The following is a 20,144-nucleotide window of genomic DNA, read 5'->3' as shown; positions in this document are numbered from 1 at the left end:
ATTTAGGTTTTCTCTTTCATAATGTGAAATGTCATTGAGTTTTCATTTTTTTCTTTTTCATTACAAGATGTTAAGTACACTTCTATGCCAAATAAGTGACCTGCATTTCTGATAACCTGCATTCCTGACACTCAGTTTGCATTTTGGCAAAACACAGTGTTTTTGCAAAGCTGATGGAGTTTGGACTTTAAAGTAATTTATTTAATGCATTACATGAAACAGACACTAGGTTATCTATTTTACTGAAGATTCAAAGTGAAATTTTTTAATTCAATTATCACTGATTGGTGAAAGTTTCATAGCGTCTTAGATTCTCCAAATTTTTGTGTGAGACAGTCTATCATAAAGTTTAAAGAAAGTGGTCGATATTTCATGCATCTTTCCAGTTTGTGCAGGTTATTTGTAACATTTTAACTTTCCCTCTGAAGGCTTGATCATTTTATTCTACTAAACAAAACTGAAAATAGATGAATTAACAGGAAAATTAACTTACAAATTTATTAACATGCAGAAGCATGCAAACCACCTACAAAGTACCAGACTCCAAAGAAAAGGTGAGATAGTCAAAGCTTAACTACCCTCTTCTTTCCGAGAGGAAAGTGGAGGTCTAGGCAATCTTGTTAAAGCAATAGTAAGTTATTCTTAGGACAGATGCATGTGCTTAGAAGAGTAGATGATGGCCTGGAACAATGTTCATATGGGCATCAAAGGTGATGTGTGACTTTCAGTCTTCCTTGTTGCCATGGTGCTTTAATCTTTTCTGGCAAATGAAATTTCAGTAAGAAGACTGAATGCAGCTGTGTCCCCCTTTTGGTGAGTGCAGTTAGTTGGAGAAAGGAACTTTGCAGAAAGCCTTCTCTTGCGCCAGGAGGAAGAGAAACCATGGAAGGTTAATGAAACCTTGATTCTGAGTCAGGTTCCAAGGAATGTCACAACCTCAGTCTTTGGGGTGTCATTTTCAGAGCTCCAGTATAAGCTTTAGGGTTGTTTGAATCCAGGATACTGAACCTGGATTTCAATTGTGAAAACAGGAACAGAAATGAAGTGGATCATATTTTACAAGTTAATATCTGTTAATCTGTCAGTTTATATCTTTTTTGAAAGAATTATTTGTTTATTTGAAAGGCCGAGTTACAGAGAGAGAGAGAGAGAGAGAGAGAGAGAGAGTCCTTCCATCCACTGGTTCATTCCCCAAATGGCCACAATGGGCAGTGGTTAGGGTTTGAGCCAGGCTGAAACCAGGAGCCAGAAACTCTATCTGGGTCTCCTACATGGATGGTAGAGGCCCAAATACTAGAGCTATCTGCTGCTGTCTTCTCAGGCACATTATCAGGAAGCTGGATTGGAAGTGGAGAAGCCAGGAATTGAACCCATAGTCGGGATGCCAGTGTCACAGGTGGCAACTCAACCCACCCACGCTACCCCCCTCAGTTTACATCTCTAAATGGAATTTTTAAAGCTTGATCTTCATTTCTGGCCAGTTCATTGTGACCATTCACCCTTCCCACCTGAAAATCTCTTTCAAATAAAAAATGTTTATTCACGTGTTACAAAATCACAGTATAGAAACAGGCACAAAAATATTGATTAATCAGAAGAACTCCAGAGTTCAGTGTTCAGTGGCTTCAAATTTTGGCAACATTCTTTTTTCCATAAATGGCAAGGATCAATCAAGAGAGTTTCAAATCCTCAACTAGTGGTACTCAATTCTACCTACACTTTAGAATGAATCTGGTGAAATGACAGATATTAAAGGTATCTGTTGCCAGATGTTCACCCCTAGACTAACACAGGCAATCTAGTGGTTACGTCTAGGTATTTCGAAAATGAGTTTAACTGGCGATTCTTTTTTGTTTTGGATTTTTTTTTCCAGTTAGAAAGAGAACCCCTACTTTATATAGACTTTTTATTTTTACCAACTATGCTTCAAATCTATAGAAGCTCTATTTAAGGATTCGTTATGTATAGGAAATTATTTGTTTTCAGCATGAAGCTAATTTTTTTTGTGATCACCAAGTATCCTAATGTAAGGGATATGATTGAACACTATGTGCCATAGTAGAATAGGTCTTGGCTACTTTTGGAATATATTTCAAAATAAGAATTTGTTATATACTCATATCACAGCAGAATCTATGAGTTTCTTTGTGAATAAATTGTAATAAGGACATTTTTATTATATTTTCTTAAGCATGCACTCAGAATTTATATGTAATATATCAAAGGAATACATACACTCACTCAAAATATAAATTGTGGATGTTTTCCAAGTTAAAAATCATGGGTCTGGGGGAATAAGCCTTAACTGTACAAAATTATAGGGTTTCTCTGTAGTGCAAAAGGGTAGAAATGCATAGACAATGAGCTATGAGAAATAGTAATTTCTACAAATTGATATCCTATACACTGAAATTTACTGTCCATAGTACAAGTTTAATACCGGTGGTAACAGTCATATACGGAAATAGATATAATCTTTATTTTCTAATATCCAAGAAAAGTTTATAAAAATATTTTCCTTCTATGGATTTTTTCTGTGTATCTGCCAGATGCCTAAGAGATACCAATCACACTCTAATCTAAAATGAACTTCTTATGTTGCATATTTTTATTTTTAAATTCTATTTCTTTGAGAGGCAGAGAGATAGAGAGGTACATAGAAACAGAGAGGATTTCCATCTGCTGATTCACTCTTCAAATGGCTGCAACAGCCATGACAGGGTCAGGCGGGAGCCAGGAGCCCAGAACTCAATCTGGTCCACCCACATGTGTGGCAAGGACCCTAGTACTTAAACCATTATCTTCTCCTTCCCAGGGTACACCTTAGCAGGCAGGTAGAATCAGGGGGCAGAGCTGCGATGCTAATTTGGGGTGCAAGCATCTTAAACAGCATATTAACTGCTGCACTAGATGGCTGCCCTTCAATTTATACATTTCAGACATGGAAAATCATATTTTAAAATTTTATTTAAGCTATACAAACTTCCTGCATTTCATATGTACAAATTTAGGAACACAGTAATTCTTCCCACCCTTCCTTACCTCCTACCCAGAAAAGCATATTAATTTAGGTCAAAGTAAGGCTTAATTCATAGCATTGTTATCAAGAGAGATTGTGTTCATCCAATACAATCCATGACTGAGACCAAAAAATTCCCTTTTATCCTCTTCTGAGAAGTACACCTTTTTATGTTTCCCCATTTCGTCCAGATAGAGATTCTGTATCGGTTTTTGCTCAGCAGTCTCCATTCTGATTGTTTTCTTTATGTGGCTGCAGTGTTTTGTTTTTTCATGCTACTTGTACAGAAAGTACAAAAATCACTAGACAAATTGAAAGCAGTTGATTTCTAGAGATGACAGAACACTTTGATGGTCACTTGACTTGCTGAATTCATGTTCTTGTTTCATTTTTGGTCTCATATCTCAAAGACGTTTTATTTCTTTAGACTTTCATACACACACAGAATCATATTCATCATCATTTTGGGGGAATTTTTCAGTACAAGGACTTCAGAAAAACTACTCTTCTACATTTTAGGAAATAAATGTCTACTTGTTGTTCTATTTATATAAAGGTCATCATATGAATAAAATGTAGTTTGGATTATTTTGCTTACTATTATGGTTTGTGAAGTTCATATATATTGTCATTAGAAATAGTTTACTCATTGCTGTGCAACCTTCTTTTTTGTGGCTGTAGCATAGTTTTATTTAACCTTTATGATATTGATATATACGGAGTTATTTCCATTTTTTGGCTATTAAGAACACTGCATGTATATTCTAATATATGTCTTTTGTGAATGTATGTACGTGTTTATGTGTGATATATTTCTAGGAATGAGCTTTATAACTCATAGGGTGTGCATATGTTCAACTTTAATAAATAAAATCAAGCAATTTTCCAATATTGACAACTTATACTCCTACCCACAATTCTAACTGATTCATTTCTATTCCAATAATGTTATTTTGCATTTTGATTTGTTTTGATTTTCCCATTGTTGCTATTGATGGTAGAAATTTACTATCAAGTTAATTATATTTCTCTGACAATTAGTGTAAAAAATAACCTAGCTCTGGGTCCAGCATTGTGGCAGCAGGTTAAGCTATGATACTAGCATCCTGCATTGGAGTGCTAGTTAGAGTCCCAACTGTTCTGCTTCTTATCCAGCTCCCTGCTAATGTGCCTGGAAAGCAGCAGAAGATGGCCCAAGTACTAGGGCTCCTGGCATCCATGTGGGAAACTGGTGTGAAGTTCCAAGCTCCTGGCATCAGCCTGGCCAATCCCCAGCTGTTGCTACCATTTCAGGAGCAAACCGGTAGATGGAAGATCTCTTTCTGTCTGTCTCTTCCTTCCTCTAACACTCTACCATTCAAATAATAACTCTTTTTCAAATTTTATTTATTTATTTGAGAGTTAGAGTTATATATAGAGTTAGAGTGAGAGATAGAGATAAAGGTCTAACCGCTGGTTCACTCTCCAAATAGCAACAAAGGCTGGAGCTGCGCCGATCCAAAAGCAGGAGCCAGGAGCTTCTTCCAGGTTTCCCAGGCGGGTGCAGGGGACCAAGCACTTGGGGCATCTTCCATTGCTTTCCCAGGCCATCACAGAGAGCTGGATCGCAAGAGGAGCAGTCAGCACACAAACTGGCGCCTGTATGAGATGCTGGCGCTGCAGGCGAAGGCTTAACCTACTATGCCCCAGAGCCGGCCCCTAAAATAAATCTTTTAAAAACGAAAATTTTTTTGAGTGTACGTTATTGTACAGTGGGTAAACTCACTGCCTGCAATGTCAGCATCCCCTGTGGGCACTGATTTGTACCCTTGCTTCTCCACTTCTGATCCAGCTTCTTTCTAATGCGTCTGGGAAAGTAGCAGATATTGCCCAAGTACTTGGGTCTCTGTCACCCAAATGCATGAAAATATCACCACAATAATTTTTAGAATATTTGTATCATCTCTGAAGAAATCTGGTACCCTCTAGTTATCTATCCTCTACCTTGCCTCCAACACTCATTAACCTAATTCATGTCTTTATAAATATTCCTATTTTAGAATCACATTCAGTGTGCTCTTCTGTTGCTGATTTCTTTTAACTTAGCACAATGCTTTCAAGATTAATCTATATTGCATCATGTGTAAATATGCTGTTCCATTCTATGGCATGATAGTATTTTATTGTATGGATATGATGTTTTGTTTATCCATTCATCAGATCATGGGTATTTAGTTGATTTCCGCCTTTAGGCAGTTATGAACATATAACTGTTAATAATCATATTCAACTCTTTTCAGGCACCAAAAGTAGTATTGATGGTACATATGGAAATTCTATGTTTAATCACTGGAGGATCTACCAGACATTACTAAAATCATTCTATGTTTTACCGCTCTACTAAATAGTTTATGTGGGTTCTAGTTTCTTCATATCCTTGATAACATTTGTTACTGACTTTTTGCTTCTAGTTAATCTAGAGAATGTAAAGTTATCTCATTGTAGTTTTGATTTCCATTTCCCTGGTGATCCAGGATGTAGTATATCTTTTTTTGTGTAATTATTAGCGCATTTTTGAATATCATTTGTATATCTTCAATGAATAAGTATCCTTTCATATCCTTTTTCCATACTTAAGTGTGTCATTTATACTTTTATTATTGAGTTATGAGAATCCTTTATTTATTCTGGATCAAAGTCCTTTTTCAGGTAGATGAATTACAGTTTTTTCTCCTGTACTGTGTTTAAGTTTTTGATAGTTTTGCTTGAAGTATGAAAGGTTTTATTTTGATTTATCTATTTAATTCTTTATCACTGTTCTTATGATGACATATGTAAGAAATTGTTACATTACCAAGGTCACAAAAATTTGCTTATACATTTTTTTCTCAGAAGTTTTTTAGGTCACATCCTTGTTATGAACATTTTATTTTTTATTGAATCCAATTCATATTTTTTCTTTTGTAGATCATGCTTTTGCTGTCATATCTAACAATGCTTTCACACACCCAACATTGTGAAAGTTTACTTGTGTTCATCAAAAATTTGGTAGTTTTACTTTAATAATTAGGTTTTTCATGCATTTTTAAGATAATTTTTCATACATTTGTGAAGTAAGGCTCAAGTTCATTCTTTTGCATGTGGCTTTCTAGTGGGCCAGCATAATTTGTTTAAAATAAAAATCTTTCCCCATTGTGTGGTCTTGGTCCCTTGTCTAAGATCATTTGACCATCACATACAGATTTATTTCTTGACTCTCAGTTGTTTTCCATGGATCTAAATGTCTATCTTTGTGTCAGTACTGCATTGTTATGATCACAATTGGTTTCTTTTAAGCATTCCAATTGGACATTATGAGTCCTTCAGACATATTCTTTTATTTCAAGATTGTATTGGCTACTGTGTGTTACTTGGGATTTCATAAAACTTTAGAATATATTTTTCTATGTTTGAAACAATAGAACATGATAAATTAAGCTTTTATGTGTATTTTAAAATAAATTTTTGTATTAAAATTATTGAAATTTGTATAGGGGTTGCATTGACACTTTAGATCTTTTTGGGTAGCACTGACATTTTAGCAATATTAAGTCTAACAATTTATTAGCACAAATATCTTTCCACTTACTGGTGTCTGCAGTATCTTTTAGCAATGTTTTATAGTTTTGAGATTAGAAATTGTGTGTTTGTTTTGTTATTTTTTTTCTGAGTATTTTATTTTTGATATTTTCATTTTTATTTTTAACTAACATAAAACACATTTATGAGGTGATAGGTGAAGTTTCTATAAACATGAAACTTACATAATGTCCAGTTATGGTAATTATAGCTTTTCTTTTCCTACATTTAACATTTCTTTATGATAAAAGGATTCAAAATCATTTTTCCAGTATTTGTGCAGAATACGTGATATGTTGTTATAGTCTAGCATCAGTTTAGTTTGCAATAGAGGACCAGGAATTCTTTATTCCTATAAAATTATTACTTTGCAAATCCCCACATCCATGCTACACTCCCAGTCTGTCTTAACTTCCATAAGATCAATATTTTTAGATTCCACATATGAGTGAAGTCATATGACATTTGTATCTCTGTGTTTGGCTTATTTCATCTAACATAATGACAAGATTTCAACATTTTATGGCTAAGTAATATTCCCTTGTGTATATGTGCAACATTTTGTTTACTATTCATCAATGGATAGAAATCTGAATACATACCTACTGCATGACCCAGCCATTCCACTCCTGGGAATTTACCCAAGGAAATCAGCATAAGAAAGAGTTATCTGTTCCCCATGTTCTTTGCAGCTCAATTCACAACAGCTAAGACATAAAATCAACCCAGATGTACATCAACTGATGACTGGATAAAGAAATTATGGCATATATACATAATGGAATGCTACTCAGCCATAAAAAAGAATGAAATCCTGTCTTTTACTACAAAATGAATGCAACTGGAAACCATTATGCTTAGTGTAATAAGCCATTCCCAAAACAACACATATCACATGTTTTTCCTGATCTGTGGCAACTACTATACAGAGTACAAAACAAATGTAATGTATATGAGCAAAATTGGCAATTTCAGATTTGATTGCTGTTTGTAGCCCTTGTCTATACTCTTGAGGAACACTGGTTTGTCTACTTACTCCCTGTTGAATTATTTTTTAAAAAGATTTGCTTACTTATTTGAAAAGCAGAATTACAGAGAGAGAGAGGAAGAGACACAGAGGGAGAGGGTCCTCCATCCACTGGTTTACTACACAAATGGCTGCAATGGCTTGGGCTGGGTCAGGCCAAATCCAGGAGCCAGGAGCCCCACTTGGGTTTCCTACGTGGATGTAGGGGCTCAAGAACCTGGACTATCCTCTGCTGCTTTTCCAAGGTCACCGACAGGGAGCTGGAGTGGAAGCAGATCAACTGGGACATGAACCAGAGCCCATATGGGATGCCAGTGTTTCAGGCATTGGATACACCTTATACGCCATAGTGATGACCCTTGTTTAATTCTTTAATTTTTGTAGGGTTAAGCTTGTTTTTATAAAGAAAATTGAAAGTATGGCATTGTAAATTTTTAATTTGACAGATAGAGTTAGAGAGAGAGACAAAGAGAAAGGTCTTCCTTCCATTGGTTCACTCCCCAAATGGCCACCATGGCCAGCGCTGCACCAATCTGAAGCCAGAAGCCAGGTGCTTCTTCCTGGTCTCCCATGCAGGTGCAGGGGCCCAAGCACTTGGGCCATCCTCCACTGCACTCCCGGGCCACAGCGGAGAGCTAGCCTGGAAGAGGAGCAACCAGGACAGAATCCAGCGCCCCAATTGGGACTAGAACCCCGGGGTGCTGGCGCCACAGGTGGAGGATTAGCCTCGTGAGCCATGGTGCCGGTCCGTCACTATAAAATTTAAGAAAAAGAAAGAGGGAGGTCGGGAGTGAAGAAGGTATTTAGGGTAGGATGGGAAATATCATTATTCTCATAAAATTGTTTATAAGAAATACATTTGGCCGGCGCCGTGGCCATTTGTGGGGTGAACCAACGGAAGGAAGACCTTTCTCTCTGTCTTTCTCACTGTCTAACTCTGCCTGTCCAAAAAAAAAAAAAAAAAAAGGAATACATTTAATTTGTTCCCTTTTGTAAATAAATAAATAGATTTCCTTTTTTTCTACATTCTCACTGGCACTTGTTATCTTTTGATGATATCCAATCTAACTAAAGTAGTTGATCTCTATTGTGGTTTTGACCTGCATTACCTTGATGATTAGTGCTTTGGCATCTTTTCATGTACCTGCTTGCCATTTGTTTGTGTCTTCCTTTTAAAAAAAAAGTTTATTTAGATCTGCTTCTCAGATTGGAATATTTGTCTTTTTGCTATTGAAATGAGTTCTGTAAACATTATGGTTATTAAGTCTTTGTCAGATATTTTGCAATTATTTTCTTCTATTACATAGATTGTCTTTTCACTTTGTTAATTATTTCCTATGCTATGCAGAATGCCTTCAGTTGAAAATCTTATTAGTGTATTTTGGCTTTTGTTTCTTGTGCTTTGGGGTTATAATCAGAGAAACTATTGCCTATTCCAGTATCCTGAAGGAAATCCTCTATGTTCATTTCAAATTATTTCATAGTTTCAAGTATTAAATTCAGGGCCTTAATCCATTTTTGAGTTGATTTTTGTATGTGGTGAAAGATAGGAGTCTAGTTCCATTGTTGTACCTGTGAATAACCAAGTTTACCAGCATCATTTGTTAACAAAGGCTGGTCCTTTTCCAATGCATTTTCTTAGCACTTTTGTCAAAGATCAGTTTGTTGTAGATATGTGGACTTTCTTATAGAGCCTTATTCTGTCTATTTGTATGATATTATGCAAATCCCATGCTGTTTTAATTACTGTAGCTTTGCTAAATTTGATTTTAGTTCAAAAAGTTTTTTTGGGATATGTTGAATCTTTGGGGTTTTCCATGTATAAGATCATGTCATCTTCAAATAATGGCATTTTGGCTTCCTACTCTCCAGTTAGGATGTACTTTCTTTCTTTTAGCCTTCAGCCCCTCGCCATGAAGTTATCTGTGTGTGTGTGTGTGTATATATATATATATATATGGAAAACATTTATTGTGTTGAGCTATGTTCCTTCTTTAACTCATTTGTTTAACTTTTTTTAATCATGAATGGGTGTTAGATTTTATTAAATGTCTTATATGCATCTTTTGAGATAATCATGATTTTTATCCTTCATTCTGATAATTTATTGCTTTGCATTTATTGCTTTGTGTCTGTTGAAACAACAGAATCCCCCCTGATCATGGTGAAAAATCACTTAAATGTTCCTTTGAATTCAGTCTCCTAGTATTTTCTTAATACATTTTTATAAATGGAACAGATTTCTTATATTTCATACATAAATATTTAAGAATATAATGATACTTACCACCACTCTTCCTCCCCCTTCCATTCTTATTTTTCTTCTAAATTTTGTAAAGACATACTTTCAAATCCTTAATAATCATACGCTTAATCCTCCACTAAATAAGTAACTCAACAAGTACTAAGTAGAAAGACCAGTTTTCCTCAGGAGTATAGACAAGGGCTATAAACACTCATCAAATCTCAAGATGTCATAGAGGATTTTTGCGTCTATGTTCATCAAAGATATTGGCCTCTAGCTTCTTTTGTTTTGTCATATATGGTCTTATTATTATTATTATTATTATTATTATTTTGACAAGCAGAGTGGATAGTGAGAGAGAGAGATAGAGAGAAAGGTCTTCCTTTTGCCATTGGTTCACCCTCCAATGGCTGCCATGGCTGGCGTGCTGTGGCTGGTGCACCGCGCTGATCCGATGGCAGGAGCCAGGTGCTTCTCTTGGTCTCCCATGGGGTGCAGGGCCCAAGCACTTGGGCCATACTCCACTGCCTTCCCAGGCCACAGCAGAGAGCTGGCCTGGAAGAGGGGCAACCGGGACAGAACCCGGCGCCCCGACTGGGACTAGAACCCGGTGTGCCGACGCCGCTAGGTGGAGGATTAGCCTACTGAGCCGCAGCGCCGGCCATATATGGTCTTGGTATTGGAGTTATGCTGACCTCGTATAAGGGGTTTGGAGGAATTTACTCCCCTTCTATTTTTTGAAATAAATTATTAAGAACCAATGTTAATTCGTGATTAATTGTTTCATAGAATTAAGCATTGAAGCTATCTATTCCTGTACTTTTATATTACTGATTCAGTCTCAATACTGATCTCTTTAGGTATTCTGTGTCTTCATGATTCAGTCTTGATAAGGTGCAAGTGTCCAGGAATATGTCCATTTCTTCTGGGTTATCAAATTTGTTGCTGAAAATGGATGTAACTAGAAACCATTAAACTAGTGAAATAAAGCAGTCCCAAAAAGACAGATACCATATATTTTCTCTGATCTGGGATAACTAATAGAGTACCTAAAATATAATGGATAGGAGTGAAATTGGCATTTTGAGATTCGATGATTGTTTACAGCGCTTGTCTCTACTGTTGAAGAACAGTGTTTTTTCTTCATACTATCTGTTGAACTTTTTACTTAGTGTAGAGTTAATCTTTTTTTTAAAGATTTATTTATTTATTTATTTATTTGAATGGCACAATTAAAGAGACAGATTTTTTTTTTAAATTTTTTGACAGGCAGAGTGGACAGGGAGGGAGAGAGACAGAGAGAAAGGTCTTCCTTTTGCCATTGGTTCACCCTTCAATGGCTGCCATGGCTGGCGCGCTGTGGCCGGTGCACCACGCTGATCTGATGGCAGGAGCCAGGTGCTTCTCTTGGTCTCCCATGGGGTGCAGGGCCCAAGTACTTGGGCCATCCTCCACTGCACTCCCTGGACACAGCAGAGAGCTGGCCTGGAAGAGGGGCAACCGGGACAGAATCCGGCACCCCGACCGGACTAGAACCCGGTATGCCGGTGCCGCAAGGCGGAGGGTTAGCCTAGTGAGCCGTGGCGCTGGCCGAGTTAATCTTGTGAGTATAAATTAAACTGAAAGTAGATATTTGTAAAAAATTAAGAGTGGGAATAGGAGAAGAATGAGCAAGAAGAGTGGGAGCATTTGCAAGAGGGAGTGTAGGGTAGGAATTATCCATAGGTTCCTAAATCTGTATATATGCAATACATGAAATTTGTCATCTTTAAATAAAATTAAAAAATTGTTGCTGAATAATTATCCATAATAATATGTAACACTCCTTTGTATATCTGTGGTATTAATTGTGGTGTCTGCATTTTAACCATTGACTTTACTTTTGTCATCTTTTTTATCTTAGTCTAGCTAAATGTTTATGAATTTTCTTTACAATATGAACCAGAGCTTCATTTTATTGATTTTCTGTGTGGTTTTCTGATCTCTATTTTCTTTATTTCTGTTCCGAGTTTCATTTTTTAATTTCCTTCCACAAATGTTTGACTGGATTTGTTCTTGTTATGATTCCTTAAATTGTGATGATAAGTTATTTTTTGAGAACTTTCTGCTTTTTTGATATAAGAATCAATTGCTGTAAATTTCCCTCCTGGTACTACTTATGCTGTATCTCATTGGTTTTTTATGTTGTCTTTCTATTTTCATTCATTCAAGAACTCTTTAATTTCTGTCTTAATTTCTTCTTTGAGCCACTGGTTTTTCAGAAATTGTTTAATATCTGGAGTTTTTCTTGTTACTGGTTTTCTGACTTTATCATTTTAATCAGAAAAAGATACTCAATCTGATCTCTTTAGATTTATTCACACCTGTTTTATAACCTGTGATATGATACATACTGGAGCATGTTCCATGTGCTGTGAAGAACTTGTATTCTGGGGCTGGCACTGTGGCATAGTGGGTAAAGCTGTGGCCTGCAGGGCTGGTATCCCATATGGGTGCCAGTTCGAGTCCCAGCTGCTCCACTTCTGATCCTGCTCTCTACTATGGCCTTGGAAAGCAGTCAAAGATGGCCCAGGTCCTTGGGCCCCTGCACCTGCGTGGGAGACCCGGAAGAATATAATGCCTCCTGGCTTTGGATTGGCTCAGCTCCGGCTGTGCTGCCATCTGGGGAATGAACCAGTGGATGGAAGACCTCTCTCTCTCTCCCTCTGCCTCTCTGTAACTCTGCCTTTCAAATAAATTAATTAATTTAAAAAAATAGAACTTGTATTCTGCAACTGTTAGATGAAACATTCTATAAATATCCGTTGGATCCAATTGATAGAGGATGCAATTTTAATGACTTTCCTGGTATGTCTACAAATCTGGATGAACTGTCCAGAGTTTCTTTTGAGCAGCATATAGTTGGGTCTTATTTCTTTTTATTAGATCACTCCATGTCTTTTCGTAGTTTTTGTGTGTTTATTTAAGAGGCAGAGAAGGGGAGGGAGGGAGGGAGTCTAGCTTTGGACTGGAGATTCCAGCAGAGCCAATCAGAAAGAGAAGGGGGAAAAGGCATCCAGGATGGAAAAGAGGGAAAATTTCTACTTGTAGATGAGATTATCTTGAATGTAGACAATTAAAAATTAAAAGAAATATACTTCAATAATATACTCCAATACATGTATATTTTGTTGAGGCTGAAAAATCTGAAAGTATTAAAACAACCTTTGATGTGTTACTACTATTTGAATCCTAATTTGAAATTAATGCCCTGATGGTTCAGAACTAATTGTTAGCTTTGTTTGTAGTAGTTGTTTTCTGCAAAAAACTTTATTTTAATTTGGTTCAAGGCTTGGGGAGAGGGCCCCAAGATAGTTAAAAAGCTGAATAGTGGCTGAAGGAAGAGTTTCAGGAACAAGTCTCTATATAAGAAGATGCAAGGGATTACCCATCTTAATGAATTTTACCTCCTCATCTAGGAAATAATTTCTTGAGAAGCGACAGAGATGGGGATTTGTGCAGGCAGAACCCAAGGCATGATGATTCAAAAGGGCCTGGTTCAGCTTCTTCTCCAGGGCCATGGTGGCTCCTCTGGCATCTGGAGGTTTTTTTTGTTTTTTTTTTTTTTGTTTTTTTTTTAAAGATTTTATTTATTTATTTCTTTGCGAGGTAGAGTTACAAACAGTGAGAGGGAGAGACAGAGAGGTCTTCCTTCCGTTGGTTCATGCATCAATCCGAAGCCAGGAGCCAGGAACTTCTTCCAGGTCTTCCACGTGGGTGTAGGGCCCCAAGGACTTGGGCCATCTTCTACTGCTTTCCCAGGCCGTAGCAGAGAGCTAGATCAGAATTGGAGCAGCCGGGACTCGAACTGGCGCCCATATGGGATGCCGGCACTGCATGTGGCATCTTCCTCTGCTATGCCACAGCGCCAGCCCATGCTAACATATGGGATACCAGTGCTGCAGGCAGTGGCTTTACCCTCTATGCCACCTCGCCGGCCCCTGCTAGAACTCTTATACCCCTGTAATGTAACGCTATCTGTTTAACTGTCGTTTTGATACACCCATTTTCCCAGGATGCAACTGTAGCATTCAGGACTAGAGCGCATGCTCAGACCCATCTGCGTAGTACAGTCGGTTGGGTTACGACCCTCTTCCTCATTAAAAGACATGGAAGGCGGGACAGTTCTCTGTCCGCCACAGACCCTGCGCTGAGATGCTGCTCTCCGTTACTTCTCACTTTCCACCATGAATCAGTCTTGGCCGGAAACTCTCCTACTTGCAGAAAGACCTCGCTCGTACTCGCTTAGAGGTACCCTTTTTTGGTTTTTCTTACTCTCTTGTGGCCGGGCAGCTCATGTCGGGTATTTGTGTGGGCTGGCCCACACTTGTGCGTGAATGTGTGCTTATTCTCTCACTGTTAAGGAAATTCTGTTCCTTGTTTACGCTCGGTACTGGTCTCAGTGTTTTTACCTCTGCGGGGGATAACAACCTGGATTGGAAATTAATATGTCCATTGCGCAAGTTAGCTGTATGTATTTCATTGTGTATCACAGTCTATTTTTCTTCTTTTGCTTCCCCCTTTACTCTCTCCACATTCTTTTTAAACAGCAGAATTCTTTTACCGCTCAGGAATGCAAGAATAATAATGCAGGCTTTTTTCTTCAGAATCATATAATTATAGGTAAATGAATGCATATGTTTCCATAAATAATTTGCTACTATTAAAATATGATTGCATTCTCTGCATTATTTTCCATGTTTTCTCTTAGAAATGCCATATGCAGTTCTGTATAAATGCGTTTATACCCAATTCATATTTTCATAATTCCAAGATTGTTATGGTGAAGATACACATCATTCAAAATAACAATTGTATTTGATAAACATGTACTTTCTTTCTTATGATTCTTAACAAAATTGAGTTAGCCCACACTGTGTCTCTATTTGTGAGGATTAAAAACACTTCCCTCCTGTGAGTTGGTTCCTATATATATGCATGTGTCCCCATAATCAGCAAAGGTGCAGCAAAGATCCTCGTGTGTGTATTCTCATACACTGTTGTTTCTATTTTTTTGAAATTTTGATAGTTATTTTTCTATTTTTTAAAAAGATTTATTTATTTACTTATTTATTTACAGAGAGAGATTTACTCCCCCAGATGGCCACAATAGCCAGGGGTGAGCCAGGCTGAAGTCAGTAGCTTCATCTGGGTCTCCCACACAGGTTAGAGGGTCCTAAACACTTGGACTATCTCCTGCTGCTTTTCCCAAGCCACTAGCAGGGATTCTATTGGAAATAGAGCGGTTGGGACACGAACCAGTGCCCATAAGTGATGCCATAGTCACAGGCTGTGGCTTTGCTCACTATGCCACGGAGGCAGCCCATCTTTTTATTTTTAATGTTATTTATTTTTGTTTATTAGAAAGGCAGAGTGAAATATCTTCTATCTGTTCGTTCATTCCCCAAATGCCTCCATCAATCTCGGTTGGATCAGGTCAAAGCTAGGAGCATGGAACGGAATTTGGGTCTCCTATATTGGTGGTAAGGACTCAAGTACTTGAACTATCACCTGCTGCCCCCGAGGATGCTCAGTAGCATTCAGCTGGCTGGGAAGTACTGCTAGGACTGGAACCCACGCACTCCTGTAAGGAATGTGCACATTCCGAGTAGCAACATAACCACCATACAAAAATCCGCTACCCTGGTCCTTTTATTTTTAAGGGTAGAATGCCAAGAGTAGCAGTAATGAGTTTAATGATTTTATATTTCAAGGTGTATTAGAAATTTTAGATTGTTTTCATAAAAACTTGTAACAACTTATATTCCCATCCACAATATAAGAAAATAAAATGGACTCTAGCAAAACATCAAATGAATCTGATGATGAATCTGATACCACAAGTTTGGAAAGATGTAAAGCCAAGATTAACAAATGAGGAGAAATGAACATTATTCATGTATGACTAATTCCATATACTTGATGACAATTTTTTTTAAGTTTTTAAGCTTTTTATTCAGTGAGAGAAATACATAGGAGAGTGAGGGCCCTATCTAAAAGAGAGAGGGAAATCTGGATTCATACGAAGTACCAGGAGCCCGCCATGTGGAGGAGCATGTAGGCCAGAAAGCATGGGGCGGGTGGCCCGAAGGCCACATGACCCAATGGCGTGGGTGCAGCGAGCAGGTCCAGGGCAAAAGGGAAACAGGCCAAAAAAGATCTGGGCCCACCGTGTCCCAGGCCTTTAATCCACTTCCAAAGGGGAGTGGTTAATTAGCCTGGTTGGCTGGTGGGCACACAGGTGTGATCAGGAAGGGGCATGAGGTCACACAGGGGTGTGGTGGAGGTGTGCTCTTCCAACTCACAAACCTAATCAATTTTATCCTGTATGCCCACCTACAACATTCCCCCCTTAGAGACTCCATTGCCTTAATCTTAAGGGATATTGAAGGGCGTAGAGTCATCATATCTTCTGTAGCTGCTTCCTGCTTTTGAGGGGCATAGTGCTAGACCCTGCCTGTCCTGGGTCTGGAATTCTCTGTCTATCTTATCTAACGAGTTTGCTTTGCTAGCTGGAGCAATCTCAGTCATTGCCAATGTCTGTGTCCCCTACATGGTCAGTTATTGCCAGAGGTCTAGTTCTGAAACATAAGTTTGATAATTAGCATAAGCATAGCTGGAGAAAGACCAATTGCGAACAGAGTGTCCCCATAAGATGAAAGGGACATATCTTACAGACTCCCAGATAGTGGGTGGTAATAGGCTACCCTTATGTAGATTATAAACCCATTTATCTTGAGCATAGAGAATTATAATAGAAGAACCCATTAGGGATTTTATTCTCAATCACAGTTCCCTGAGAGAATCAAAATAGGAGGCAGGCACAGCATGTCTTCCTTAAGTTGCTGCAGTCTTGATGTGACAAAGGCAAAAGCGTCACTTATCCTGTTTTCTTTTGAAGAGGTACTTAAGGTCTCTGATTGGGTTCCAGGGATAGTCAGGTGTGTCTTTTTGGGCTCACCCGTGAAGACTTAAAAGGTAGAAGTGTAATCCTAATTTCATGGAGGTAGTCATGCTCAGTAGCACCTGGCATGGTCCCTTTCATTTAAGCTGAAACTGATCTGAAGAGGATCTTTCGATGAATGGCTTGCTCAGGAATTACTAATGTTGGAGTTTTTTCAAAAGCTCCCTAATTCCTTGGAACACCTTCTGTAGCGCCCATGTTCAGCATAGTGTGTCTGTGTCACGAGCTTTTTAAGCAAATACAAGGCTTAGAATCCAAATCCTGGAATCCATATTCCATAGAATTCTGTCATCAGCAATTCCCAATATCGGAGTTTCAGTTAGAAGCTCCTAATAATGACAGAAAATTTAGCATATATAACAGAACTTCTAATAAGTATTTATTTATTTTAAGATTTGTTTATTTACTTGAATTTCAATCCTGCCTTTGGTTGCCTTGGCAGGGCCAGACCAAATGATTTTTCAGGCCAAATACAGCCCATAAGCCTGACACTCCCACCCCTGCTTTAAAATAAAGAGCTGAAATTGTTATTCAAAAATGCAGAGAGAGAATGCAGGAGAAAAATATCAATATTGGATATGGAACATTATATAATGCTAAAAGGAGCAACTTTTGATCAAGCTAACAATATTCAGTCATATGGGGCTGCCGTTTATAGTTGTGCACTTGGTTCACTGTTTAAGATCCTGGCTACAAATACATATGCAGATTTAAATCCAGCCCATGCTGAAGAAAGGGTGTTTGTTTCTATTTTTAAATATACCTCCATATAGCCGTCATGATATATACCTTGCAGGATTATATAAACCAATGAGGACATTTTTTTCTCTCACACAGGCTCTGGGTACCCCTATGAGAAATGCAAGGAGACCATGATAGAAATGTAAGCAGGAAAAAAATTGAGTTCTTTTAGAATTAAAGAGCTATAACCCCCTAAAATATAAATATTAAAATAGAGAGGTAATGAATAAAACTATATAAAACTAATAAAACAGCACACTGTTAGATATGTACACAGAGTATAGAAATAGTAATAGAAAATTCACAGCAAATTTATAATACACATCTAATGATTGGAAAAAAGTCATACAATTGGGAAGCAATAATAATTTGAAACATATTCCTATACATTATATAAAAATGTCACAGGCCGGTGCCGCGGCCCAGTAGGCTAATCCTCCGCCTTGTGGCGCCAGCACACCGGGTTCTAGTCCCGGTCGGGGCACCAGATTCTGTCCCGGTTGCCCCTCTTCCAGGCCAGCTCTCTGCTGTGGCCCAGGAGTGCAGTGGAGGATGGCCCAAGTGCTTGGGCCCTGCACCCCACGGGAGACCAGGATAAGTACCTGGCTCCTGCCATCGTATTGGCGCGGTGCGCCGGCCGCAGGGCGCCAGCCGCGGCGGCCATTGGAGGGTGAACCAACGGCAAAGGAAGACCTTTCTCTCTGTCTCTCTCTCTCACTGTCCACTCTGCCTGTCAAAAAAAAAAAAAAAAAAAAGTCACAAGTGAAATACGTAAGGTATTTAGAATGCCTTCATAAAATGTTATATATCCAAAACTATGGGCTATTTGTAAGTCTTAGAGGAAAATCAAGAAATCTAATTGTCTTAATTTAAAAAAATATAAAAACAAATGAGTTTAGTACTCTTAAAATAAACATAGTGGGTTTGGCAGATATGTATAAACTTTTCTCTGTTTTTTTAAAGATCAATGAAATAAATAAATACAAGAAAACAGAAAAAAAACAGAAGAAAACAGAAAAATAGCTAGCAATATGAATGAGATGAAGTAAAATTCAGAAGTACTTCTTTAAACTTTTCAGGAATTTTGTACATATAGCTCTATGGAAACAAATTTGAAAACTTATAAAAATCATTTATTTGAAAAATATCAGTGGCCAAAGTCCATTCAAAAAGCATTTAATTTCAATGGAGCAATTACTACAGCAAAGATAAGAAGCTTGATTAATGATTTTCTATTGAGAAAGGATATATTAATAGATGAGTTCTATTTAATCATTAAAAACTTAAAATTTAATTATGTGAGATGATAGAAAATGACAATAGTTCTCTAATGCAGTTTATTCATAGTATAGTAGCTTTAATATTAAAAGTTAAGAAATATAGTACATGAAATTATAGACCAATTTCACTTATCAATATAAATATCAACTTTCTAAACTGTATAGTAGCTACAATCCAGCAACATATGAAACGAACAATGTGCAATGACTAAGTATAGTGTTTGGTCAACATAAAGTTGGTTCAGTACAAATGGTAGCTCTTGTTCAGCAGAACGTTTTTTTTTAAATTCCAGAATAGAATCTTTATTCTCAAGAATTGAGTTTTGCAAATCAAAAGTGTCTTGGCCTTCACTTTATTTTTTCTAACTGCGACTTAAAAATATCTATCTTAAAGTCATTGTGGAGCAATCAATTTTATTCGTGGCTCTGTGTGCGTTCTCCCTGAGAGTAGTGAGTGTCACTGGTTTTGTATCTAGAAAAAAGGAAAACAATGTAGAAAAGATAAGTCGCAGCTTAAAATCTCCAGATTTTATCCTACAACATGGTCTTATTTCTGGAGAAATCATTAGAGGTTATTTAGTCCACCTATCTCTCAAATCTCCGTTCAGTGGGAGAAATAGCCAGCTTTGGAGCTGTGAATGTTCATAGTTCTGGATAAACTCGTAGCAGGAAATTTTATCTGAACTTAGAAATAGAATAAATTTAACATTGCATAAGGTTTTTGTATATGATATGTGCATTCAATTAGTAAAATTAATAAAACTAAATAATTCTTTCTAAATATAGAAATTATATATGCTTTGTGAACATGTCTTTTAAGTTCCTACAATAATTATATCAACTCCATTTAGTTATTAACATACATTTGTATGAAATACAAAGCCAAGATGAGAATACAAGATTTTATTAAACATTTTAATGTTAAAGTTTCTATTGTGGCAATGAGAGTGGGGTTGTGACACAGCAGGTTAAACCACCACTTTGGACACCTGAATTTCGTATCAGTGTACATGAGATCAAGTCCTGCCTCTGGTTCCACCCAGCTTCCTGTACATGCTGGATAAAGTGCATGGGCCCCTGTCACCCATATGCAGGATGCAAATGAAGTTCCTGACTCCTGGCTTTGACTTGAGTCAGCCCTGGCAATTGCAGGCATTTGGGGAGTGAAGCAGTAGGTGAAACTCTCTCTCTCTCTCTCCACCCCCCCCCCCCGACTCTGCCCTTCAATTAAA

The sequence above is a fragment of the Oryctolagus cuniculus genome, chromosome X (assembly GCF_964237555.1).
Source record: "Oryctolagus cuniculus chromosome X, mOryCun1.1, whole genome shotgun sequence".
NCBI classification, from domain to species: domain Eukaryota; kingdom Metazoa; phylum Chordata; class Mammalia; order Lagomorpha; family Leporidae; genus Oryctolagus; species Oryctolagus cuniculus.
This window is presented reverse-complemented; position numbering follows the sequence as displayed.